The 27,115-nt window shown below is 53.5% G+C and overlaps 1 protein-coding gene across 6 annotated transcripts in view; it reads right to left on the reverse strand.

The window, feature by feature from the left end:
- NECTIN1 (nectin cell adhesion molecule 1) overlaps positions 1-27,115 on the reverse strand; it is a 95,903-nt gene that overhangs the window by 53,319 nt on the left and 15,469 nt on the right. The window lies entirely within an intron of this gene.

The raw sequence follows: 27,115 nt of genomic DNA on the forward strand, positions 1-27,115 counted from the left end.
CAGGGATGGTGACTGCACCACCTCCCCGGGCAGAACATTCCAGAACTTTATCACCCTTTCTGTAAAAAAACCTTTTCCTAATATCCAGCCTAAATTTCCCTTGGTGCAGCTTAAGGCTGTGACCTCTGGTTCTGTCAGTTCCTGGAGAAAGAGCCCAGCCCCAGCTGAGCACAGCCACCTTTCAGGGAGTTTAGAGAGTGACAAGGTCACCCCTGAGTCTCCTTTTCTCCAGGCTGAGCACCCCCAGCTCCCTCAGTTGTTCCTCACAGCGTTTGTGTTTCTTATTGGCATGGCTGATACAAGAGCAATTTGTGGCTACAGGCACCTTCTGCACCCACCTGCAGCTTCATTCTTGGTCATAAACACCTTCCTCCCACTATGGCCAGCCCAGGGCTCATCATCATCATCACCCAAAGGCACAAGGCTGGATCAATAACACCTTCCTCCCACTATGGCCAGCCCAGGGCTCATCATCATCATCACCCAAAGGCACAAGGCTGGATCAATAACACCTTCCTCCCACTATGGCCAGCCCAGGGCTCATCATCATCATCACCCAAAGGCACAAGGCTGGATCAATAACACCTTCCTCCCTTTTGTCTTCAGCTCGGGGTGACTCTGAATCGGTTGTGGTAAATATGCAGGGCATGTGTGTCTGCAGGCATGTGAAAGCCCTGATGTTTATCAGCTCAGCACATCCCAACATATGCTAACACACACTCAGACATCCATTTAATCCCGTTGGAGCTGCAGCAGTAATTAAAGGAGCTGCAAAGACTCAGCCTTCATTTCAGGGCAGCAATAATTCCCATACAAGAACGGCTTTAAGGCACTGCCTCTACACCTTGCATGATCTCCCTGTATCATCCAGGTCATTTCTGTGGCCTTTTTATAACCCCAGAAGTGGCTGAATTTAGGAACCTTCCACCCTGATTCTGTGGAAGGTGCTAGTGAAAAGTGGGAGCTGCAGTCCATGACAGCTCTTCTGTCTCAGTTGATTCCTCCCCCGGAATCTGAAGAAAAGTATCTCCCACCAGACTGACCCTGAAATTCATCTTTGCTGCCACTGTGTCTTTTCCTAATCTGTGTGTTTAGAAATAATGCTCTGGTAATTATACAGCCAGTATTTGTATGATAAATACAACAGAGAGGCAAGGTGGGAAGAACGAGAAAAGCGGGTTTTGCTCCCAGCTTCTGGGAGAATCTGCAATTGGATGGATTCTAGGAGCTGGGGAGGAAAGGAAAGAAAGGGAAAATAAAAAAAAAAAGAATGATAGAGAACTCTTTCATGTTCTGCACAGAGAGTGGGGAACATGAAAGAGTAATGGAACAGAGGGAGGGGCTGGGGAAAGAAAAATGCAGAGCAAGAGAAACAAGACAGCACCTCCTAACAGAAATGTCACCCTACTCTGTTCTTCCAGGGATGAATGGCTCCCTGTCCAAGGGTAAAATAAACTCCTCAGTGTTGGTCCCCGTGGCAGATGTGCCCTGGGACTTCTCCAAGTCTCCTTCCTGCAGTTTCTCTCTCACACACATGAGTGCAGGCAGACAAAACTCTTCCCCACCCACACTCATGTTGCCCCCTCACTCCCTACCTGCTGTTCCCAGCCTTATCCTCATCCCCACATCTCATCCACGCCTCTTCTTTCTCCCTTCTCCTTCCTGTGACCCTGAGGACAAGCCCCAACAACCCAGCCTGGCCACGAGACGCCACCAGCTGACCACAGCCATCAGCAGTTCCGACCGAAACCCGGCCTCCAGAGCTTTGTGTGGACTTGCCCCCTGTTCCCCGAGCCAAGCCCCACACCCCAGCACTGCAGCTGGGTGCTCAGGAATGTTTTCCAGAGCTTCTTACAGCCACAGCAAAGTGCTGGTGCCCTCAAGTGCCTGCACGCACGAAGCCACCATGTCCTCTGGGGCTGGCAGGGTGCACCCTTCCCCTCCCAGCACAGCCAGGGCCATTTCCCCCACAGTTTTCCCTCCACAAAGCAGAGGGTAGGGATGTCCCCACCCTGAGAAAGTCACATCTGGACCACGTTTTCCCTCTGGAGAAGGATGTCCCAGCAGCAGGACACAGTGCAGGACTTTTCTGCCACCAGTGCCCACAGCATCCTCCCTGATGAACTGAGGGCACAGGCTGGGTTTAGACGAGGCCACGCTGAGCTCTGAGGGAAGGATGGGTGGACAGGGGAGGGGGAGATGTCTCCACCATGCTGTGCAGCATATGCTGCTCCTTCCACCCCGGAGGTGAGCGAGCCTCTTGCAGCGTTGCCCACACCCGCCGAGGTGAGGAACAGCTTTGCCAAGCAGTCTGGCTCGGAAGGCTCCAGAGCCTCCCAGAGCGTGTGGGAGCTTGCTGGGGAGCACTTCAATCACGTAGCCAGGGCCTTGGGAACGGCCCAGCCTGGGTGGGTGTGCTCAGCACTCCCTCGGCTCCCAGGGCCGGGGGAGCGCGGAGTCATCAGCGCCTCTTTCACCAAGGGCTCGTGCCCCCAGCGGGGCCTGCCTGGGGCTGGGGCGCTGCCACAGCTGGCTCTGCTCCCCACAAGAGCTGGCTCTGCTCCCCACAAGCTCCCTGACCCCCCACGGGGCCCAGCGCGGCCCTTTAACCGGCATTTCCACACCCCAACAAAGGAAGTCACGGCTCAGCGTCTCCTCGCGGTGCCCGGGAGCAGCAGAGGAGCCAACCTGCAGGCAGGAGAGGGTGGAAGGCCACCAGCTTCTCCTCAGAGTCACCCTGCAGGGCTGGCAGTCCCTCGTGGCGTGAGCACTGCCAGGCTGAAGGCCGCCACTGATGGGCAGCCGAGATGTGCCTCAGGAATGAAGATAAAGTCAATCAACCTGCAGCCATTCCAGCAGGGAATGTGATGGATAGCACTGGGGAGGTCAATCCAGTCCCTCACTCCATCCATCATTACTGTGCCCTTCCTTTATGCTTTGATTTCCCTGCAAATTAATGAACCGACCCTTTTAAAAATCAAGTTATTTATCTTGACCTTGAGGAGCAGCAACAATTCCCAGTTCTACCCTCCCCCTGCCATGGGATCCATGCATCAAAACAGGCAGGGCTTGGACATAAACTGGAGAAAAAGTGGATTTTGGAGATGATAAACCTAATCCTGAACCCACAATGGTCCTGCAGAACCCACCTGTGTCCAGGTGTGAAGAGCCAGGGAAAAAGCTGGTGCCAGTTGAGTGAGGACAGCTTGCCAAGAGCCAAACGCTGCCAAAGCTGGGATTCAGGCCCTTACACGCAGCAGCCTTGACAAAAACACATTCCAAACTTTCTCGAGGCTCCAGGGGAAAAAGGAAAACAAAAAAACAACACCCGGCAGAAGAAAAAACAAACAAAAAAGCAACCTGAAAAACCCCAAACACAGCGCGGAAATCGCGTTTCCTTTCCAGGTGACTGAACAACTCTTTTGCAAGACAGGAAAAACTCTCTCTGTTCCAGTCACCCAAGCCTTAAATCAGGAAAACAACGCACCCATTCTGCTCCAGGAGCACCCACAGCTCAATGCAGCGATGAGGAAGGGGGACAGATGGAGGAAAGGGTTTTGGGAAGTTGCTGGATCAACTTCCCACCCTAAATCAGAAGCCAGAGGGCAAACTTGGCTGCTGCCACGCTCTGGAGAGCGCTTGTTTGCAAGGTGACTGAGCTGGGCTGGCGGGCCTTCCCTCGCCCCGTTACACACTCAATAATTCATCAGGGCAAATGCATAGATAATTGATGGCAATGAGCACGCACGGCCGGCAGAGGAGGAGAAAATAAAATCACTAATCAGCCTCTGGAGAGGTTTGAACATATTCAGCTGGATGTGTGTGTGTGTGTGAAGTGCTGGGATTGGCCGCGTTTCTCCTTTGCTGAACGATCCGTGTGGTTGGAAGGGCAGGGAGAAAGCTTGGGATGAATCCTGCCATTTTCACACCCCAGATCTCCCAGTGCCCACCAATCCATGCTGACACCTCCCAGGGGCGGCCAGTACCCAAGCAAGGATTAGCTGGATAGGTTGCAGCTTGCCCACTTGCATTTTATTCATTAGTTTTGTGGTGTTATTTTTTGTCGCGGACCAAAAAGGGCCCAGCCGTGTGCCAAAGACATGTTGGTGCCAAGACCTCATTAGCGCAGACCTCGGAGATCCTACTCCTCCACCTTGGTCTCTGAAGTGGTTTGTGTTGATGCCTTTCCCCACGATCCCAACCTCAGATATTCACCGCGGCCTCGGGGGCACCGTGCACAGCTCGGGGTGCCCTGAGGCACACGGGCTGGGAAGGAAGGTCTGCACTCCCTGAGTGTTGGACACAGCAGAAGTGGCAGGTGGCGGCTCTTGGAGCTGGAAACCCTTTCTCCTAAAAGCCCAGGAGGTGCTGTTCCAGTGAGGCTCCCGCACTTGCAAATCAGGTTCTTGCTCCCCCGTATAGAAAGCTCTGGAAATGATCTCCAGGCTCTGGGGGAGCTCTGTCACAACCTCACTCAATGCCTCTTTGTTAAGAGCCATGTGAACTCCACTGTGCTTTGCACAACCTTGCCTGTGCTGAGCCTCTCACCAATTCCTCTCCCTCCTGTTCCCTGATACTCATCTCCCCCCAGGGGCACTCGAACAGCCCTTGGCAGAGTGTGATGAGCCACCCTTTGGTGTGGCAATATCATGACTGATGCAGATGTCACAGGGATGGCTCCTGATCCTTAGTCACAGCAGCTGGGATCTTACAGAAGGACAAATCAATGCATCACGCTTCAACTTTGTGCACAATGTCCCACAAAAGGACCTGATTTTGTGACAGCACCGTGGCCACGGGCAGTGATGTCCCACCCGTGGTCCCGTATCTCTCACAGACACCCCAAATTTTCCATGAAGGAAAAGTGGGATGGAGCAGGAGCCCAAAACTTTCCACTCGGTGGCACTTCAAAATTTCTCTGCTGGTGTTTCTGAACTCATGTTTCCAAAGGAAAACAAGGTCTGAAACACAACTCTTGTGCGGCAGAGCCTCCAGAACAGCCCAGGTGTGTCAGGCAGGGTGGGAAACACGGGAAAGAAGATCCTAAATCCCAGCAGGGGAATTTCAGGTGGCAAGAAGCAAAGGTGTGAGGTGGCGCTTGGCCAAGAGGTTGGGGTTAGTACCTCTGCTCCTGCCAGGGAAGCTTTGCATTGATTGCCAGGCATTTAAATCAGGATTCTGCTGCTCTTCCAAGAGCACAGAGCCTGCCTCGCCCTGCTGGGAGCCCGTTGCAATGAAGGAGTGGGCTCCAGTGAGTCAGTGGGCTCCAGTGAGTCACGCCCAGGCCCTTCCTGTGGCAGCAGACCTTCACTGGAGGTCTCTCTGTCATCCACTGATTCACTCCTGCAGAGCCTGAGCACCACAGGGATTGTAAAACTTGAGTTTTACACAAGGGGAGGGGGAGCCTCAGAAGGAAGATGAGAGAGATGTGGCAAGATTATAGCTCCAGGTGACATGGCTGCACATGAAAGGCCTGAGATAACACTGGGATGGGGTGGGGGCACCCTAAGAAAGAAACTGCACGCCCAGACATCCCTTCCCCCTTCCCAGTGGGAGCTGGGAGAGATCTATGGGAGCTGTCGGGAAATGGCAGCGTTGTACAATGGCCCGCCTGGCCCTCAGCCAATAAATCCCTCCAAACAAGAAAGGACTGGGCTGGGATTTGGCTTCAAATGGGAAACACGGGGTCCTCTCCTCGAGGTCATTGGTTCAGACCCAGATCCAGCCCATGGCAGCAGAGCAGAGATGATTTTATCCCAGGCCCAGTCAATGGCTTGTATCGAGCGAGGTCTCCAGCCAGGCCATCACTGGCTGCCTTTGGGATAAAGCCTTCTCCTGCCTATGCAGGATTTCCTCTCTGGATAAATGGAGCACAAAGCAGCCTCAGGAGCCCCTGGAATGAAAGCTCTGCTCCAAAGGGCCTCATCCATAGATGCTCCACTTATTCCCTGTTACACTTTGGGAAATCTGGTCACTGAGCCACCGCTGGGATTCACACACAGGCCCCAAGCAAGAGCAAGGCCATGCTTGTCCCATCGAAAGAGATGGAAGAAAAGCAGAGGCCAGGGTGGGATGGGCCACAGACTGAAGGGACAGGGATGACCACCTGACTAGACCAGGAGTTTTTCAACTTTGCAAACATGCCCAGCTGCATCCAGCCAGGAAAAGGGCTGCAGAGCAGGGGAGTGGGGTGGGAACAGCAGCCTGCCTCTGCTCCCAGCTCTCACTCCCTGCCGTTCCTTCCCTGGCTTTCTCACAGCTGCTTTGCTTCACCCCCCAAGTCACGGGGAGGGGAACATGCCCCATGGCAAAAGCAGGGAGGCTGGCAGAGCAGGGCTCCTGCAGAAAGAGCTGACACAGCACTGGGAAAGGCCTTCCTGCAATAAAGCTCCCAAAGCCCATGCTCAGCAACAAAGCACAAAGGCTCCGTCCCCGCCGCGCAGCGCCCGGCCCGCCCCAGCGCGCTCAGCTAATCCAGCTGCCAGCTCCCACACACCTGAGCACTCACGGGCTGCCCTGTGCCCCAGCCTGGCGTGCCCCAGTGCTGGCCACTTGGCTCATTTCCCCTCTCCTTCTGGGCTGGATGTGACTCCAGCTCCTTCCTCAGCTCCTTGTCCTGCTGTGTGCTCCCACCTGTCCAGGTAGCCCCAGGGAGGAGCTGGGTTGTGCTACAGCACTTAGGGGAATTTGATGACAAATGTCCCTCTGGAGGTGGAGTGACACCAGTGCTGAGTGCCTCAGTGCCCAGGGATAAAGGTGTCCCTTCAAACACAAACTTCAACACTTTTGGGGCCTCTCTCAGGATGTTTCACTTTTATTCTGATCTCCACAGCTCCTGCAGGCCTCAATCCCTGTGGCAGTCTGGAATCACAGATTTGCCCTAAAACTGTTCCCCAAGTCCTGGTTCACGAGAGACAAGGCAGGAGCAGAAAGCAATCAGCTCCCCATGGAGCTTGGTTTCACAACTCCAGTCTCCTTTCTCCTGCAATTTCCACGTCACATCTCCTTCCCTCCCCACTGCCTGTCTCCAGGATTGCCTCTCCAGCCGGTCAGTGCTTGTGCCTTTGATTTGCCCTCCTTCCATTGTATCTTTAAACATCTTCCCACCCCTCCTGTGTCTCCACCACCACACCCCAGCCCACTTGCTTGCCTCTGCTCATCCCCAGCCACTATTCCACCAGTGGATATGTCCAGGATGACATGCTGCACGAGGAAAAGCAGGCAGCTGGCCAGGCAAAGACAAAGATCCAAAAATCCAAGACTCTTCTCTCCAGAATCATCTCGCTGCCTGCCAGCAAGGAAAAAAAACAAGGTCTTTTTGCTTACCAATTCTAACCTGTAAGCAAAAGAAAGAGGACCACAAGCAGAGCCAATGCTTATTTGGTGGTTGGGTGGGGAAGAAAAGCTGGAAAATCAAGTGTGGAGGAAGGGAATGAAGCTGGAGCTTTGAGAAGAGGGAAGCTAATTAAGCTGAGACTGTCCTGAGACCTTATCTTGATGGGCTGAGTCCCCAAATGCACACGAGTGTTTGCTCTGCTCTGCCTCTTTCTTGGACTTCCTTGTTGCCTTGGATGTTGTTCAAGGAATTCTGGTCCAGTGCTAAATCTCCTCGCTATTAGAGCTCTCCAGGTGCTAAGGAGGAGAGATTTAATGAGGAACTGTGAAGAGGGGATCAAGATAGTAACCCATGGAGAGCCTCATTTCCGAAAGGAGGGAACTTGAGACTGAAGAGATTCAATAAAAACAAAAATAAACTTGATGGCACAGAAAAATGAGAGAACATCAGATCCTTCCTTCCCTGGCTGGTCTGTGGGCTCGGAGCTGGAGCAGGAAACGGGGGAGCTCTCAGGGCTGGAGCAGGGAATGACTCACTCGCCTCCACAATGGGAACGGGACAAAGCCGAAACTCTGCTGACTCAGGCGTGACTTCAGCGCCAGGGTTAATAACTGGCAGCCTCCTCTGGCTGGCCCCACCAGCCAATTCCCTCTGTCCCCACTCAAACCAAGCCTCTTTCATCAGGACAGATGCCCGGTCACAGGAAATTATCAAAGATCCAAACGCTGGTCTTGCGTCCAAAACGCGGTGAAAAATGCATCCCTGCCAAACCCCGCTGGTGCTGGCCAGCCCTGTAATTTTCATGGAGAAGATCAAAACTCTGACTTTCCTGTAGCTGAAATGTATGTTTAAGAGTCACAGCTTTCTGCCTGTGGTTTTGCTTTCCTCCCATTATCTCTCAGGATATAACATATTGCTGATATCTCACTATCTCCCGAAGTTAAAAAGAAATGTTTCCTCCTCTCGCAAGCAGGAATGCCACGCTCTGTTCTTCTGCAATTTGTTTCGAAAGACAGAAACATGCAAGTTTTTTCTGTAACCAGGAGAATGTGATATATGTTCTGGTGGCTGACAAGTAGGGAAAAGCTTTGCAAACAAGACAAATGCAAACATGGCACCAACAGATGCAATGGACAGACACCCTTCGCTGCCTCCCCGCCTGTGATTTCTCTTTTAATGCATTTTTATCTTGCCCTAGAGATATCTCTGCAGGGAAGTGGGAAAGGCTTAGACCTCCCAGCTTTCTCTGGGTTTTTTAAAGATTCCTGCCCATGAGCAGCAGCCCAGAAAGAACAGTGAACACAAATAACCCCAAATTCAGTGCTCTGCTCGATTTCCAGCCTGCTGCTGCTCAGCTTTCTTATCATCAAGCCCCTGTGTAAGGAATTTCTACAAATTTCACTTCTTCCCGGGTTTATGATCTCCACAGAGCAGAGGCAGACACAGCTCCAGTCCTACCTGGGCCCCATCTGCAGGAATCACTCTGCATATTTATGGGAAAAACCTTTGCATCTTCAAAAGGCTTTTCAAACAGCAACTAATTAATCCTCCAACACCCTGAGAGGCAGGAAAGCCTTATTACCCCTGCTTTCAGGGGTGGGGAAATCAGAGGTGCTGAATGACAAAGAGATGTGCCCAAGGCCACCCAGGCAAGCACCGGCAGTCTCACCTGGTTGGAGGTGGGGATGTGCAGAGGATGGTGGCAATTCTCACCTGAGGAAGCAGGGATGGAGGATTTGTGGGGAGGCCCCACAGCCCCACCCACCCTTCATGCAAATGGACAAGTCACCCTCATTTCCAAGGCTGAGGAAACCGAGGGAGATGAAGTGGAAAATCCATTTAATAGGCCGAGTGTGGAAACCTAAACATTGCCCAGTCAAGAGCTCCACTAAAGGTTCCCAAAATGTGGCTCACTATTTTACCAACCACGAGCAAACTGCTTGCAACCAAATCTCTGAGATTTTGTGCTAAGGACATGCCAGAAATTAGGAGAGACTTTGAGGCTGGGGGTGAGTGTGCCATTCACCCTCTGAGCAAAGCCAGCCCCACGTTTCTGAAATATCCCACATACTGAAAAAGAGTGGGGTTAGATTAGATTTTAGGAAGAAATTCTCTACTGTGAGAGACTGGCACAGGTTTCCCAGAGAAGCTGTGGCTGCCCCGTCCCTGGAAGTGTCCAGGGCTGGGTTGGATGGAGCTCTGAACAACCTGGGAGAGTGGGAAGTGTCCCTGCCCATGGCAGGGGGTGAAATGGGATGAACTTTGAGGTCCTTTTAACCCAAACCATTCTGTGACCCCCGTGCTGGGTGGAGATGCAGCTCTCTCAACCTCCATCCAGGCTGTCTGGGGAATGATTGCTGGGCTTAGAGGGGCCTGCAAGAGCCAGGACTGTAAACAAGTGACAAGACCACCCATTAAAGGCAGGCTGAGCAGGGGGAGGGGGGAAAAAAGCAGGGAGGGAGGGTCAGAGCCCAGCAGGGAGACCTCCCAGCACGGGTCAAGCTCCCTGCCCCATCCTCTGGGGTGCCTGGGCTTTGCTTTCCTGGGAGACCAACACAGGAACAGCCCCTCTTCCCTGCCCAGAAAGGTGAGGGCTGTCAGCAAGGGCTCAGAGAGGCCAGAGCAGAGGGCAAGGCAGGAGGAGCAGGGAATTCTACAGAAAAAAAAAAAAAAAAAAAAAAAGATTTTTTGTCCTGCAGAGAGGAGTTCACAAACTCCCATTTCCCTTTGGACACCTCTCAGTGGGAGCAACACTCCTCCTGCTGAGTTAACTGGGGACTTAGACTCAAAAGTTGCATCTCCTTAATGATTGTAATGCAATGAGGGACCCAGGTGAACTTCCAGGAAGAGAAATGAAAGATTTCTCCATGCCTGATTATCCCGTTCTCCAAAAAGGTGGCTTTGTGCTTCCCGGTAGCCCCAGGGAGGAGCTGGGTTGTGCTACAGCACTTAGGGGAATTCGATGACAAATGTCCCTCTGGAGGTGGAGTGACACCAGTGCTGAGTGCCTCAGTGCCCAGGGACAAAGGTGTCCCTTCAAACACAACCTTCAACACTTTTGGGGGCCTCTCTCAGGATGTTTCACTTTTATTCCAAGCAGGAAGGTTGGGATCCCCACAGCTCTGGCAGGCCTCAATCCCTGTGGCAGGCTGGAATCACAGATTTGCCCCAAAACTGTTCCCCAAGTCCTGATTCACGAGAGACAAGGCAGGAGCAGAAAGCAATCAGCTCCCCAGGGAGATCCATGCACGGGCAGCAGGATGGAGCAAGCCAAGAGCCAACACCCCATTCCCAGCCTCGTGCTGGAGAAACCAGGCCTGGATTCTCAGGGTTAAACAGCTCAGTTGGCCTCAATTGACAGATTTTTATTGACTTTCGTGGTGATTTCACTGACTTTTGTTCAACTACATCAGCACCAGGCTCCCTGTTTCCTTCTCAGGGAACAAGCCACTTGCAGAAGGATGTGGATGCCAGATGGATTTTCCTGTGCCACTGGGGAGAGCTCCAGGGAGTCATCCTGCTCTTCCAAAGACCAGGAGGTCAACTGCTCTCAGGGGACTCCTGTGTGCTTTGTCTCAGCTCAGACTGGAGGCTGCCACAAAAATGGAAAGCATGCTATGAAAAAATAACCAGAGATGGTGGAAAATTTTCCAGCACAGCGTATTTTTCTGATGGAAAGGGTCACTTAGTCCAAGCCAAAACCATCTAGTGGAACGTGCTGATTTTGGCAAAATTCTATTAAAAAAAAAAAAAAAAAAAAAGCCCTTTTGATAAGTTTGAAATGTTTTTTCCTTGTGGACTCTCATTTCTTTGAAATGGCATTATGGTAAAACACCGGCCAGGAGTGCAGCCAGGATGGGATGCTTTGGTTGCCATGCAATGGGAGCATTTTAGATGAAGCCAGGCCAAAGTTTTCTTTTGAAATTTCCTTTCTGTGGATGTTTTCAAATGCCAGCCACAAAGCAGAAGGAGACCTCCCTCTGATACGCCCAACTTCCCCACTCTGCCAGCCCATGCTGCGTTAGTCATCCCTGCAGCCGACCTTTCCAACAGCTCTCACCCCCAAGCACAAATCACCTCCCTGTGGCTCTCCCCACCTTCACTCTCCACAGCCCACTCCAGGCTCTGATCCATCTGGATTCGTCCTCTCCTGGGTCTCATCCCACCCTGTGCCTGGGTTAGGAGTTTTCTGGGGGCTTGGGCCAGCCCTGCAAGCTGGGTGGGACCCCCAGCCCCCCTCCAGCACCTCTCCCTCTGGATTCCCTGTCTGTTCCTCCTTCCTGACAGACGGATTTGCTCCCACCCTGCACCTGCCTGGTGTGCCCACCTCCTCCTCCTCCGTCTGCTGCTTGTGCCTTTCCACTCTCAAACAGCTCCAGGGGAGGCTGGTTGAGAGATCTCCTGTTCCTTTCAGATTTGGGGGCAAAAAGAGGGAGAGAGAGAGAGAGAACACCAACCAGGCTATTACATTTTTTTAGCAGACATGACAATACGGACGCAGCTCCTCCAGAACATTGTGCATATTTTAAGACAAACTTCACCCCAAAAATGTCAGCCAGCTCTCCTGGTGGGAGGAAGAACAAAGGAATGAAAGGGTCCTCCAGGCTTCCAGCAGAACTTTTATCATGGAAAAGATGGGAACTCCTGAGCACCTTCCCCAGCACAGCATTCTGCTGCCTCCCCCAAGGGCTGGAGCGAGGATGGGTTATAATATGGGTTAAATGGTTAAAAATATGGGTATAATGGGTTAAAAATACCACATTTCCCACAGGAGCAGTTCTGTCCTCCACCAGGGGGGTGCCCAGGGTGGGGGAAATGGCTCTGGAGACAAAACAGTGGAGGCAGAAGCAGGGAGGCCTGGAGGGGAGATGGGCTGGGCTTTGCCCAGACAGGATGTGGACTCTCCATCCCTGGAAATATCCAGGGCGAGGTTGGATGGGACTTAGGGGAAGCTGTCCCTGCCCGTGGCAGGGTGTGGAATTAAATGGTTTTTAAGGTCCCTTCCAGCCCAAAGCATGCAGTGACTCCATGCCTTGACCTCCCATGCCAGGACCATCACCCAGGCGAGGAGGAACTCTGCAGGAAGAATCCCTGGGAGACAAGAACTCCTCCCCAGAAGGATGGGACCAGCCTGGCTGTGGCTCCCCTCGCTGCTCCACCACCTCTGGACGTGGCAGCTGGGCTGGGGCTGCTCCCAGGCTGCAGTGTCACTTGTTTGTCACCCCTGCTCGAGCTAAGAGCTGCTCAGAACCACCTTTAATTGTTGCTTAGGGACCAGAGTGGCAGAGAGAACACAGCTGGATGCTTGGCTACCTAAAGAGATGGATGGGAGGATATAAATAGCTAATGGCAAGAGGAAAGAGGACAAAAAGTCCCATTTCCAATTTGGTAAAACACTGACCAGAATAGTAGTGGAGGAAGACTTCCAGAAATAAGCATGTGGGTATTAAATGAATGGAAAATGAATTAAAAGAGAAGATGGGGAAAAGAGACTAAAAGGAGATTCTGAACCTGTTTGAACAGTAATTGTCCCATCTTGGAAAAAGAGTTTATGTCACCTGGGTTACTGGAGGTAACTTCAGAGTGAGAAGAGGCAGTGGAGAAGGAAGGTAAGTTGTAGATAAATGTAATTAACCCCTGTTAGTGCAGGGCTTAGAGAGTTCAGAGGCTCAATCTGCAGTGAAGGGTGGAGGTCTCAGGAATTGTCTGTAAAAACTCTCAGAGGAGGCAGTTGAATGAACCAGAAGTTTTTTCCAGGCTTGAGAGCCTCCTGTTTGTGATGCTGCCACACCACCAGGGCTGTGACAGTCACAGGGATCTCAGCAGATCAAGAACGGGGAGAGGAGATCAGTCCAAGGTGTGTTCTGCTCTGAGGTCATCCTGTGCCCTGACCCACAGGGATGGAGCAAACAGAGCACAGAGGATGAGAAGGATGTGCCCCAAAGGGAAAGGAAGAGCCTTCCCTGAGGGGAGGGACACACCTTCCTTGGGAGAGATCCCATCAGAGAGAAACAACAGCCCTGAAAAGGAAAATAACAGGCTCTTCTCGAGCTGAGGGAGCCCAGTGAGATCCCCACGGCTGCTCCCAGCCCTGTGGGTGATCCAGCCTCAACAAACACCCTGACAAGGACTGGGACATTGTGCTGTGGATGACCCCAAGCAAAGGACTCAGACAGGGAAGCAACACAAAGCCCGAGAGGAAGAGGAAGTTTACAGCTGTCCTCAGAAAAGTGAGCGTGGCCTTTCCTCTCAGAGCTTCCACATCCCCTGGGAAAGAACAACAACTCATCTGCAAGTCTGCACAGAGCCCTTTGGGAGCTGGAACCTCGGGCCTGACAACTCAGTGGCAAAGTGTGAATCCAAAGCAATTGCACTGTTTGCTCTGGGAATACTCCAGATACACTTGGCATCACAGAGGAACACTCAGAATTCTCTCCTTGTAGGATCTACAAACCCCCTCTTTCTTCACATCCCTAGGATTCTCTCCTCTCCCTTCTTTCTTTCCATTGCAGTGATTTTAGAAAAAGGCATTCACGTTTCTGCCTTCACTCTCTGCCTGTGTAATGAAACGCTTTTAGCCTTGCAGAGGGGGGGTTCTCTGGAGCAGACACTGAGGGCAGGGTCCCTTGGGCATAAAGACGAATGATCTGCAGGCAGCTGCTGGGGCTGCAGGGTTAAGCCATTTTAATTACCTGCCAGCAGAGCACCAGCCAAGGAATGGCCAATGTGCAAAGCAAGGCCTGCTGGGATGTCTCACCAGGCTCCTGCTGATCCTCTGTTAGATTAAATTCTTGGGTGAGAGCTGCCCTACGGTTTTATGGCAGCGGGGATGACTCCCCTGCACCATGTTTGGGCTGGGGCAATGCCTGCGATCCCAGAGCTGTGCGACTGCAAACCTCCCACCTGGGTGACACCACTGCGAAACCCAAGGAGCTTCAGCAGGCTTTGAAGCTGTTGCTTTCCCATTCCTAACGCAGCAGAGAGGCAGATCCCTCGTCTCTATCTGTCCCCATCTTACCAAGCCCTTCCCAGCTCCCAGCAGGTCCCCGTGGTCCCCTCATATCCCTTCATCTTCCTCAGATGCCCACAGCAAACCCAGGGGAAGGAAAATGGTGTTTGGCTGTGTGTCTGTGTGGGCAGAGGGAAGGGAGGGAACAGATCTTTCCCAAGGGACTCAGATGGGAGTCAGGGCTGAGCAGATGCTCTCCCCAAGCAGGGAAAGCATTTGGGGCACCCTGGCTTTGTGTGAAGGCATCTGAGGCCATGGCGGGGCTCCTTCCCAGCAGGAATGTGGCAAACTGTGCTGTCAAAAACTCCTGCATGTGCCTAACTCCCCTCTGCCTCCTTCCCAAGCACTCCACAGGGCAGCTCAAGCTGATCCAGGGAATGCTGTCCCCTCTCAGCTGGCAGTGGCTCTGCTGCCCTGACCTTGGTTCCCTGCCTCCATCGCTTCTCCCCCATGCCTGCAGGTACTGGGAAAGCCACAGCTGGGTCCCACGGGGCTCAGGGTCCCCATTCCTTCCATTTCCCTTGCCCTGGTGCATGGGAAGCCGCACCCTGACCTCTTCCAGCTCCGACTTGCTTTCTCAAATTGGGCCGGTTTTGGGCAGGACGTGCCTGGACCTGCCACCTCCTCCCCAAGCCTTTGAAGGCAGCCACGTAGGCAGCTGCACCCCGCAGACTTTCGTGTGGAAAAGCCACAAATCCCTGAGTCACCTGGCTCCAGCCTGTGAAGCTTCCTGTTCCCTCTCTCGGTGGGACAGACAGGCCAGGACAACAGGACTCCCTTCCCAAAAACTCCTGGGAAGGCCGGCTTCTGTGCCAGGCTTGGGAGCAGCATTTTGGACCTCACAGTGGGAGAAGGGGAGGACTTTGTGCAGGGTTTTGGACTCAGGATGGGAGAAGGAGAGGCCTTTGTGTAGGATTTTGAACTCAGGATGGGAGAAGGAGAGGACTTTGTGCAGGATTTTGAACTCAGGATGGGAGAAGGGGAGGACTTTGTGCAGGATTTTGGACTCAGGATGGGAGAAGGAGAGGACTTTGTGCAGGATTTTGGACTCAGGATGGGAGAAGGGGAGGACTTTGTGTAGGATTTTGGACTCAGGATGGGAGAAGGAGAGGACTTTGTGCAGGATTTTGGACTCAGGATGGGAGAAGGAGAGGCCTTTGTGCAGCCTGCCATGAGAAGGGGGAAGGGGACAAGGGACAGGGATTCCTGGTGCCACAGCAGATAAGCAGAGCAGATGATTCCCTGCAGGGCAAGCCCCAAGTCAGGGGGTTCTGGTGTCCTTCAGCCTCAGCAAAGGAATCTGCCTGCTTGGGGGATTCTCTGTGCTCAGCACTGACCCATTTCCCCTTTCCAGAGAGCCCCTCTCCCCCTCCAATCCACTTCCATCCCATTCACCCACTCTCCCTCTCCCCCCAGTGCTCTCCACGGAGGGCTGAGGCTGAGCTGGGTGTGGGAAGGAGCCACCTGGCAGGCAGGGCACAGAGCAGGGTGTGTGCACAGGGAACATGTCAGGGAAGAGGAAACACGTGCTGTATTCCAAGTACACAGGGCTCGGAACAAAACCCTCCTGGATTTCCGCAGCCCCAGCTCTGAATCCCCCACCAAGGCCATTTTCTCAGCCAAAGGGACAATGGAGACCTGACATAAACAATCCCATAGGATCAGCACATGGAATCCCAGCCTGCCCCCTCTGCTGCCTCGCCTCCCCCTCAGCCGAGCTGAGGCCAGCAAGACACAATGTGTAATTAGGTTAATGAGCTAAGCACGGATTTTAATTGGGATTCCCCAATTTACTGGTCTATCTCCTCCTTTTGTTTTACTGCTGGTGCAGATTCCTAAAAGCTGCCCTTGCTAAAGGTCCTGATATTAGAAAGGTCTTACGGATCTTTAATTGTATTTAATCATCGAGGTAATTAATGATCCTTGAGCAAAATGGAGATTGCATCTAGAGTAGTTCCAGTCTTGCCCTTTAGCATCTGTTGTGTCTGGGCACAGGAATTCTGCAGGCAGGCAGGAGAGGGGCTCACACAGAGCCAGACAAAAGGATGGAAGAGAGAGGAGAGAGGTGGGGAGGGAAGGGATTGGGAGGAAAAAGCACATTTGAAATGGAGAAGGAGCTGAGTAGAAGAGAGGGAAGCAGGGAAAGGGAAACAATGCCATTCCTTCTCCTCACAGACAGGAGCCATTCAATTCCAGAGCCTGGAGTGCTGGCCCAGGGGGGATGGCTGGCTGTTCCCTGTGTCCCCAAACTGGACAGCCTTTCTGTCCCCCCTTTCTGTCCCCCCAGCTCCCATGAGACAACCACCCACTCCTCCTGCTCCCCTTCGCCATTCCTTGCTCCCCTCTGGCACCGTTTCACACCCCTTTTTTCTCAGGGAGACATTCCCAAAGTTCAAAACCTTGAGCTGGAACAGTGCAGAGGGGGAGTGATGGGCAGCAAGTCCCAGCACGTCCCCTCTCTCCCAGGCCACAAACCGTGCACCTCCCATCCCTGCTCCCAACCCCTGCGCTTCTCCCAGAGCACAAACAAAGCCTGTCCAACCAGAAACGGGGCTGCCTGCTCCAACTTGCCCCAGAAAGGCAGATTTAGTGAGAAATGTCACAGGCAAAGCAGCAGCAGGGACGTGGAATCAGCCCCTGTGTGTTGGGACGTACCAGAGCTGTCCTGAGCACAGGGATGTGTGAGCAGGGAGCTGGAGGGGCTGTGCTGGCTTGCTGAGGAATGTCCCCTGGCTCCCAGCCCCAGTGGCAAGGGACAGTTCAGCCCAGGCAATGCACTGCTCTCCCCTCCTCCAGCTCCAGCGAGGCTGAGCGCAGGAGAGTTGCACAAATCGCACGCGAAGCAGTGCAGCCTGGTAGTGGGGTGATATTTGGGACTGCACGAGTCCTCCCCAAAGGAAAATTCCAGCTGCCACAGCAGATCCCTGTTCTCATTCCCATTCTGGCGGGCTCTGTGCCGGAGCACAGTGAAAGGTGCTGGCGTGGTGCTGGAATGAGCCTGCTTTCATTCTGTCACTGCGAATGAGCCCCGGCGTGGCTCCAGATCGGGCCCAGATAAGCTCTGGGAGTTGGGGCTTGCACAGAGGAGTTGCTGGGCTGGGCTGACATTTCCAGCTGCCCACAAACTGAGCTCCTCCAGCTTGGGGCAGCCTGCAGTCAGGGTTAAGGGCTGGGGGCAGAGTTCCCCTCCAGGTACTGAATGAAAGCCCAGCTCTTCCTGCAAACCTGGGGCTCTGTTGCCATGGGAAAGGCACTGCACAGAGCCAGTCCTGACTGGGAATCTGCCCCTTCCCACTCTGGAACGAGCTGCCTTCCCAGGCAGGTTTCAGCTTGCTTGGGCCGTCAGCTTGGCGGATCTCATTTCTGGTGTTTTCTTCTCCTTTATTGCCTCCTGATCTGCCCCAGGGCTTGAGAGAGGGCTGCCTCCTCCTTCAGAGCATTAGCAACCCTGCCAATTTTCCCCACTTGGAATATTTCATGCACAGGCCCTTCTTTCTCCCACGCTCCCTCCCCATCCACCTTCTCCGTCCCACGTCCGGCTGTGGCTCCTGTGGCTCCTGAGCCTCCAGGAGCTGGCACAGTGCAGGTGGTGCCCCTGCTCCCTGGGCATCACCCCTCCAGCCACGGCACAGCGGGGCAAAGGGGAACACCAGATGGGAGATACTGGGAGGGGCAGAGCAAGCAGTGACACCCAAAAACGGGGGACACGGAGCGAGCCAGCACAGAGGGGACAGGAGGGGAGGAAGTCACAGGCCTGTCCACAGGGATGGGCCTTGAAAAGGGGCACTGCAGTGGGGAATGAAGGGCTGGGAGATTGGGAAAGCCTGGCTACAGATGCTGGGAAGGGAAGAAGGGGGAGATGTTGGAATCAGAAATGAGGGGAATTCTCAGAACTAAGCCAAAGCTTAGAATTAAACACAGGATTTGATCTGACACCTTGGAAAAGGCTTCCAAACTTAAGTGATACCTTTGGTCCTGCTCCCACAAAACCCTCACGCTGGCAGAGCAGGGTCCAGCCTCTCTCCCAAGGCTGATCTCCACAGCCCCTGATGCTGGGAATGGCTAAGCTGATTGCAACAGCCCCGGAGATCTGCATCAAGCCTCTCCTCCCTCCCAGCACACCAGATCAGGCCGCCTGATTGTGTCATTTATTCCCCCGTAAACAAAGCAGCCAAAGGAGAAACCCAGCCCAGAAATGAGAAGCCTTCCTGGAGACACAGCTGGGCCAGGCAGCAGGAGCAGGGCAGGGATGAGGCTCCCTGGCCTGACCTCGCTTGTGCTGGAGCTGCCTTGGGCTGGAGGCACAGCAACACCACCTGCAGCTGGCAAAGACCCCTGCCAGGCCCACCCTGCCCCACAGCACCCTCAAAAAAAGCAGCTGGAAGAGAACACAGCCAGCCCTCGAGCTTCAGGGCAGGAGCTGATCCAGGCTGCCACAGCAGGGAGGAGCTGCCCCTTCCAGGCACGTTCCCTGCTGTCCATCCTTCCCTGCTGCCACTACCCAGAGCTTTCCCTGGGCTGAACGGCAGGCCTGAGGTCCCAACCCAAAATCTGCAGCAGTGGGGCTCAAATCCTGCTGCCTGCTCACAGGGGTTGTGCTATATCCCGTCAGGGAGCGACTCCAACAGCCCACACCCTCCTGTGGGGATGCAGAACTCCAAGCTCCCTGTGCCTCCCTTCCAGCTCTGATATTCTGTGATTCCAGCACTGCAGCCTGACCTGGTGAGCAGCCCCAGCTGGGATCCCACGGAGGCACTGCACGCTGTCCCACTGTCCCACTGTCACCAGGCCACGGTGGCCTGCACTGGAGCAGAGGCTGGGCAATTCCAGCACCCCCAGAGCTGGAACACCCCGAGGAGCAGGGGAGGAGCAGGGGGATTGTAAATGCAGGTGAGCTTGGTGGGAAGAAATGATGATGTTTGACTCTGCTTCAGAAGGCTGAATGTTTCTTTTATTATAACTATACTATAATACATTAATATACTATTTAAAGGAGAGACTAAAACTATAAAATTAGTTCTAACTACCATACCTAACCCACAACTCGTGACTCTCTGCTGAGAGTCTAGACACAGGTGGATCTGATTGGCTATTAGGCTTAAACAATCTTCACTAGACACTAATTAAGTAATCACTCTAGGTAAACAATTCTTTAAACACATTCTATATGTGAAAAACAAGGAGCAGAAATAGAAATTGTTTTTTCTTTTTTTTTTTTTTTTTTTCTTTTGTGTTGTTCTATGAAAAAAAAATCTTGACAGAAAAAGAAATGTGCTTACCACACCGGGGCTGGGCCCCTCTTTGATAACCTCACCCCGTGCCCCAGCTCGGTGCACCAGAGCCCCTCCAGCTGTTTTGGGGAGCTCCCCCCCAGCCAGGGCTGCCCCAAGGGGGGCTGGAGCTGTCCCTGGAGCTGCTCAGCCTGGCTGTGGTGCCTTCTCCTGTGTGGGGCTGTGCTGGAGCTGCTCAGGGGTGATTTCCCTCTCTGTGTGTGTGCCAAGGGCAGCCAGCAAAGCCCTGGCTGTGTCTGAGCTCTGCCTTCCCAGGAGCAAGGGGAAGAGGCAGCACTCACACTTCCCATGTGTTTTCCCTTTCTCCCACCCTTCCACAGCACCTCTGGCTCTGCCTTTCTGGCACCTCTGCCCACAGCAGCATCGCCAGGAGGAGCAGGCTGACAAATTCACAGCAGGGAAATTCAGCGTACAGGGAGCCGGGGCTGTGGGAAGGGGAGGGCAGGGGGACTCACTTGGCCCTGTCACACTGCAGAAACACTTCCCTGTCACCCCTGCAGAGCTCGAAAGCTCTGCGCTTCACCAACGTGAACGCATCCAGCACCGGGAAGCACCGCAACAGGAGATTTTAGCCACAAAACAGCAAAAAGCCCCCACTGTCTGCTTGGCACTGCTAGATGAGACAGAACCAGGCCAAAGCATGCACAGAGGTTGTCTGAAAACTCCTCTTGATCCACTGCCTTCGTTTTTTCACAGAGGTGGAAAAAGAGCAAAGGATCTTGAGGGAGGCAGAGAAGTCACTGGCTGAATGCACAGCCTACAAAACCTCGCCAAGTCCCTGAGAAACCTCGGAACCAGTCCTCAAATAGATTTTAAATGGAGTCCCAGGCCTTCCTGCACTGAGGGTGACGAAGAATAAAATGAGCTGAGAGCTTTTCAATGCACACACTGAGGACAAATGGCTTTTTAATTGATAATGCCAGGAGCTGGGGCCAGGGGATTCATCAGCCATGTTTTGGCACCTCTCAGCACCGCAGGATTCTGCCCACACTTGTGTTAAATGACACATTAACAGGAGCAGGAGTGCAAGAAGAGTGCAAGGACTCAGAACAGCTCAAAGAACTCAAGAAGCTGCTGCCAGAATCCATCTCTGAGAGTCCACCTGTGGAGAGCAGCTCCTGCAGTGCAGACAGCAGCTCCCAGCTGCTTTGGCTTGGACTGTCCCCTGCCACACCACAGCTGTCCCAGGGCACAGGGATTTCCTGCAGCGAGCACAGGAGATGATGCTTCAGCTTCAGCCCAGTCATCCTGCCCTGTCTATCCCCAGCTTTGGGAGGATGCCTTGTGCCCTGCCCTTGTGCCCTGTCCACCCTGGCTGTGTGTTCTGCTCTCCATTCCCCTCAGGAAGCTCTGCCCGGCCTTGCTGTCACAGTTCTGTGGCTCCTGGGACCGTGTGGGAACCCAGGCAAGGAGATGAATCTTGGAGAGACAGTAATTACTTCTGTCAGGTTAATAAATTAATAAATCTCCCATTAATTCTCCAGATTTAATTTCCAATCCTTGCATTTTCTCTTCCTGCCATGCAAACACACCACAGAAAAATAGGGGAAGGCACAAGAGAAGCAGGAAAGGGGGAAGGAGGCTCCAAGAAAGGGCCACCTTTCCCACTGTGAAGCTGTTAAGCATCTCCAAGCCACTGAAAGGGCTCCTAAAGTTGCAGAAAGGTGAGAGGAGGAGGAGAAACTCTGCCTGCACAACGAGCAGCACACCTTGATGGAAAAACCCAGCTCACCGTGCAGACATCTTCATCTTGGCTCTCTGTCTGCACTCACTGCAAAGTCAGTGAGGAGAAGTTCTTAATTCAGGCACTCTGCATAAGAAATCTACCTTGGGCTGGATAAATCTGGAAGTGCCAATTTTTTTCCCTTGGACACGAGGGAGTCTGGATGATTTGCTCCATTTTTTCCTCTTTGTTTCAAAGCGGGTCTTGCAGGGAACTCGGTGAAATCGAGCCTTTCTCACTGACCTGGACAAGAGGGAGAGCTCTGCTCATCCAGAGACTTCCCCAGTCACTGCTAAAATCTCTTGTAGAGGAGACCTCAGCCTCTGTTGCCTCAAGGAGCTGCTGAGCTGGAGAACCCATTTCAGGAGAGCCTTTTTTCTTCAGAAATCACTTCTGAAGTGCTGCTCTCCTTAGTGGGGCTTAACCAGGACAGCCACAAGGAGAACATCACTTGAGCCTGTCTCCTCCTCCTTGGCACCACTGCTTCTTGCCCAAATTTCTGAGCAGAACTTGTCTTTCCCCTTCTCCCTTTGCAAATTCCCCCTCTGAGAAAAGCGACACGGGCTGCGGGTCAGATTTCAGACTCATCACTTAAAGATGATGCGTTTTGGCCCAGTGCTCAGTCCAGCCTTGGTAAAATGATGCTTGGTCCCACCCCCTGCTGCCCTCCTGGACCAGTCTGAGGCAGAGGCAGTGCAAACCCAGCTGGGTTTGTTGCAGGGGAGGAGGCACTGCAAGGACCTGCCTCTGTTTCCCAGCTCAGCAGAGCTCAAGTGGAGCATCCATGTAGAAATAATAGGAAGGGGAGGAAAATTAGGATCCTACTGTGGGCCATCAGGTCTTTTCCATTCCTTTCCCAGTCATACATCCCTGGATGACCCTGGATTCCCTGCCTTGCTTGCGATTTCTTGCTGGCAAGCACACAGGCAGGAGGATGAGAGGCTTGGTGCCAAAAAATAGGTGGTCAGAGCAGGAATAGGAGCAGAGACATGAGAGAAGCCAACAGAATCAACCTCTCCTGCTCAAAGCATTCCTCTCCTGAGCAGCCCAGACAGCAGCACGCTCACCTGTGCAGGTGCAGGGCTAAGCCAGCGTTTTTCCTTCTTATTTTGAGGAGGCAGAAAGCAAATCCCCCAAGGATCGCCGCAACTCATGGCCACATTCCGGGCACAGAAGGTAAAAAAAAAAAAAAAAAAAAAAAAGCCAGAACAAAAGGCAGCAGCGGCTCCCTGCCCCCTCCCTGCAGATGTCCGCTGGCTGCTGCCTAATCCGCCCGGGCAGCCAGGCAGCAGTGTCACCCCGCGGGGGGACAGCGCTGTCCCCTCCCCGGCGCCCCGCACAAAGGGGGGGTCAGCGGGGCCGGGGGCGGCTCATCCCCGCTCCGCCGGGAGCAGGAACAAAGCGCCGGGGCCGGGAATTCAGCGCGACCAACAGCATTTCCATGCTAATGAGCGCTCCCGGTTCCATCCTGCCGCCCGTGGCAAATTGGAGCGAAAATCCAGGCTTGAGAGGATGCAACTTTTATGTCCGATGAGCGTCGCTGGGCTCCAACACCAATCCTCTCCCTCGGTTTATTTTTAATTGACTCCTACTAAGCCGGAGTGCATTTTCATCCGTTCCAAATGGAGCAGCTGTTGAAACTAAAAATCAGCAGCAGAAAGTGCGGACGTTTCTATTTTGCGGTGTTCACTCCTCAGCGCTCCATTTCCAAACCTCAGCAGCCTGCCCAGAACAAAGGATGCCTTGGTGCAGAGCATTAACCCCATCCTGAAACCTCGGAGTCCCCATCCTTGCAGCCCTCACATTCCACTCTGAAAGCCTCACATTCCATCCTGAAACCTCTGCATTCTCACCCGGCATCCCCATCCTGCCCTCCTGACATCCTCATCCTGTAGCCCTTGATATCCCCATCCTGCACCTCTCACATCCCCATCCTGCACCTCTCACATCCCCAGACTGCAACCCCTGCATCCCAATCCTGCATCCCCAACCTCCCCATCCTGCATTCCTCATGTCCCCATCCTGCACCTCTCACATCCCCATCCTGCAACCCCTCCATCCCAATCCTGCATCCCCAACCTCCCCATCCTGCATTCCTCATGTCCCCATCCTGTACCGCTCACGTCCCCACCCTACACCCTCTTATATCCCTGTCCTGCACCCCTAACACCCCATCCTGCATCTCTCATATCCCATTTTGCAAAATCTGTATCCCCATCCTGCATTCCTCACATCCTCATCCTTCATTCCTCACATCCTCATCCTGCACCCCTCAAATCCCCACCCTTCAACCTCTGCACCCCCATCTCATCTCCCTTCCATCCTCATCCTTCAAAATCTGCATCCCCAGCCTGGATCCTTCACATCTCCATCCTGCAGTGCCAGGTCTCTGGATTATTCTCCCTGCACCGAATGTCACCAGCGCGGTGACAATGTGCGGTGCAAGGTGAGCCTGGAAAGCTCTGTCCCCCAGGCAGGGAGTGCTTCTATCAATAGGGTCAGCAGGTCAGTTGTGCTCTGCACAACCGGCCAGCACACAAACCCCAGCACCTCAGAAAAGCCCTGGCAAGGCTCTGACCCCTGGAGTGGACAGCTGGACTCCAGGAGCTCATCCCAAGGCTGGGATTTAGCAGGCAGGATGTTGGGATCAGGCACCAGAGCTGACAAGCTTTGGTCCTGCTCACAAATAAGCCGTGCCCTCCTCCACGAGGCAAACACCAGCTGGCCAAGTCGTGGCCATCCCACTGCTCAGTCCCAAGGGATAATAATCCACAGACCTGGCACTACAGAATCCACTGCAGAACCCTGGGGATTGCCAAATCCCTGCACCAAGCCAGAGCCAACATGGAAATGCTGCGAAAGCGAGCACCTGGGATGGAGCCCGGGAGCTGGGAGAGGATCCCTCAAGCAGGGGTTGAGCTGTGGGGTCTGGCTGGCTCTGGGGACACCCAGAATTCACTCCCTGCAAAGAGGGGAACAGCCAGTTCCTAGGGGTGCTCTTGCAGGCAGCCTGGCCATGGAGCCCAGCTGCTGGACAGGTTTCTGTACATGGCAAGGGTTGCAAATGGGGGAATAAAAACTCAACTTCCCACCCTCAGGAGTTTGCAACAGGGTTTCTACAGGAGCAGTTGTCCAGGGCCTGGATCCCTAATCCCAACAAAGCCAGAGGGAAGCTGGATCCTGCTGTAGGAAGGACATCCTTCTCTCCTTGCCTTCCTCGGAGAGCAGAATCCAAGCCCCAGGAAGGAGCAGGAGGAGGGGGTGGATCCAGGTAACACTTTGCTGGCACATGTCAGCAGGGCTTCCTCTGTAAATAACATTTCACTCCAGGGGCATGCTGAGTGCCAGCCAGTTCAGGTGCTTTGGCACCTCATAGGTTTGCTGGGAGCTGAGGTGTTCAGAAAATCTGTCACTGACCGGTGTGCTCCAGTCTTAAAATAATTGATTAATTAAAAGCTGACCCTGAGCTTTTTTTTTTTTTTTTTTTTGAAGGTCTGTCCCTAGCCCTAAACCCCAAAAAAGCCATTTTTATCTTTTGCCAACCAAACAAATCAAGCTTCAGACCTCTGATTAAATATTAACAACTTAGCACAGACCACAAGCAAGCTCCACAGCTATTTATTGCTCCAAAGGCAGCTGCAGCAAGAAGCACGGAACAAAACAAACAAAAACCAGCCAGGAACGAACCTGTCATCCACATCAACAAGTTTCCCTTGTGTGCCTGAGTCAGCTCGGAGCCAGGGGGCATTTCAAGCACGTTTCACTGGGCTCAGAGCTTGGGGACCTGGTGCTGTGGGAGCTCTCCCAGCTGCAGATGCCTCCCAGCACCCCTTTCTGGAGTGCTCCACGTGCTGGTGATGTCAGTGGTCCTCACTTTGGATCTCACTGCAAAACCCCTGCGATGCCTGAAGAGCTCGGTGAGGGTGAACTGGTGACTGGCTGGATTTATCAGCCTTTCATCCCCCTCTCCAAGCCCAGCTTGGGGCTGGCAGAGGCCTGGCAGTGACATTTAGGGACACAGAGATGCGATGGGGGCGTGCAGGAGGCACTGAGCCCACCAGCAGCCAGGGGGGGTCAATGTTTGTCCCTGTGCAGTCACAGCCAGGGCCAGGTGTGGGACACCACTGGAACCAAGGTCAAAACCCCCAAACTGCCCGGTGTGCCCCCCTTTTGTACACCCCACACAAGGCTTTTCCCCAGTTTCACTCCATCCCCTGGAGCAACAGGACGAAGCTTGTTCCCCTCTGCACTGCTGATCCTTACTGGAAATCACAAAGCAGCTGTGCCTGCGTTTGGGCGCCGAGCCAGGCTGGGATCCCCCTCCCCACCTGATTTCCCAGGCACGGGCTCAGGTTTCTGACGCACAGGATCAAATAACCCATCACTCAGGGCGAGATATTATCCCCTATTACCAATTCCATGCAAACAGCTCTGCTCTTCCCAGGATTAAAAGCCAATTAAAGAGCCTTGCTTTTCAAGGGGAGAGGAAGATGAGAGGAGGGGTTTTTGTTGGTGTCTGGCTGGTAGGAAATATCCCCCATAAGGACTATTGATGAGTTCCTTTCAGATCACATTGATTTTGCCCAGAACCATTTGGGACTCGTGTCTCCAGAGGAAAAAGAGAAACACAAAGAGGACAACAAAATCCCCACAAGCCGTGTCCTAAAAAGGAAAAAGAAAGAACTTTTATTTGCAGGAGGATCAATGGTGTTTGCTGAAGTCAGCAATTGGTGTTTTGGGTTTCAAAGCTTTCTCAGGGCGAGGGAGCCTTACTCTCAAGGTGAAGAGCAAGCTCATAAATCTGGGAGAAGCTTCAAGCCCAGAATCTGCTGATTCCCCACTGCAGGGAGGGCAGAGCCAACAGGAAAAGGGCATTTGCTCTGCAAACAAGGAGCAGGATGAGCGCTTGTAAATCGCTGCTCACAAGGGAACAGGTGACATTCAGCCCTGCTGCACTCAGATCTGGGATAAAGGGGAGCACAAAGGTGACTTTAAGCCAGCTCTGCATTCACCAGGGCCATGTGAGCGCCTGGTTCCTCATCCCAGCTCCCAGCACAAGCTTCAGGTCTGATGCTGGGAAAACAAAGCTTGTCTTCAACACTTGAGCCTGGCCCCAAAGCCTAAAATCATGCAAGGGGTTGGAAGGGAACTTAAAGATCAACTTCCCACTCCCCTGCCATGGACAGGGACATTTTCCAGGTTGCTCCAAGCCCTATCCAACCTGAAATGCCTCCCATTGCCTCCTGCCCTGGGAGCAGACGTGTCCAGGGCAAGGGGAAAGCCAGAGATGGGAAAATCTCCAGCTGGGACTGCAGCCAGCCCAGCCAGACTCCACCACAAAATGCACAGGGAGAACTCACCCCATCGATCCCCCTTCCCTGGACTGAGGAGGAACAAACAAAAAGCCTCGTCATCAAAAGCCCAGCCTGCCTCTGCAGCAGGTGTCCTCCCCAAAAGGAGCCCTGGGTTTAGGATCACAGGATCGTTAGGCTTGGAAAAGCCCTCCAAGATCATCGAGGGCAATCTTTGCCCAAACACTAAACCACAGAGCTCCCCCCAGCCCGCTCCTGTTGCCCCCCAGCCCCAGTACCTCCAGTTTGGATCCAGCTCCTGGCAGCCCTGCCACTCAGAGCAGCCTTCTGGTGCCAGGGGTGTGTGTTCAGCACACCCACCCGCCTCAGCAGGCAGGTAGGTGACCCCTCAAGGTCCCCTGCAAACCTGAATCATCTTCTGTTTCTATCAGGATGCTAAACTAG

Source organism: Vidua chalybeata, chromosome 23 (genome assembly GCF_026979565.1).
Source record: "Vidua chalybeata isolate OUT-0048 chromosome 23, bVidCha1 merged haplotype, whole genome shotgun sequence".
Classification (NCBI taxonomy): Eukaryota; Metazoa; Chordata; class Aves; order Passeriformes; family Viduidae; genus Vidua; species Vidua chalybeata.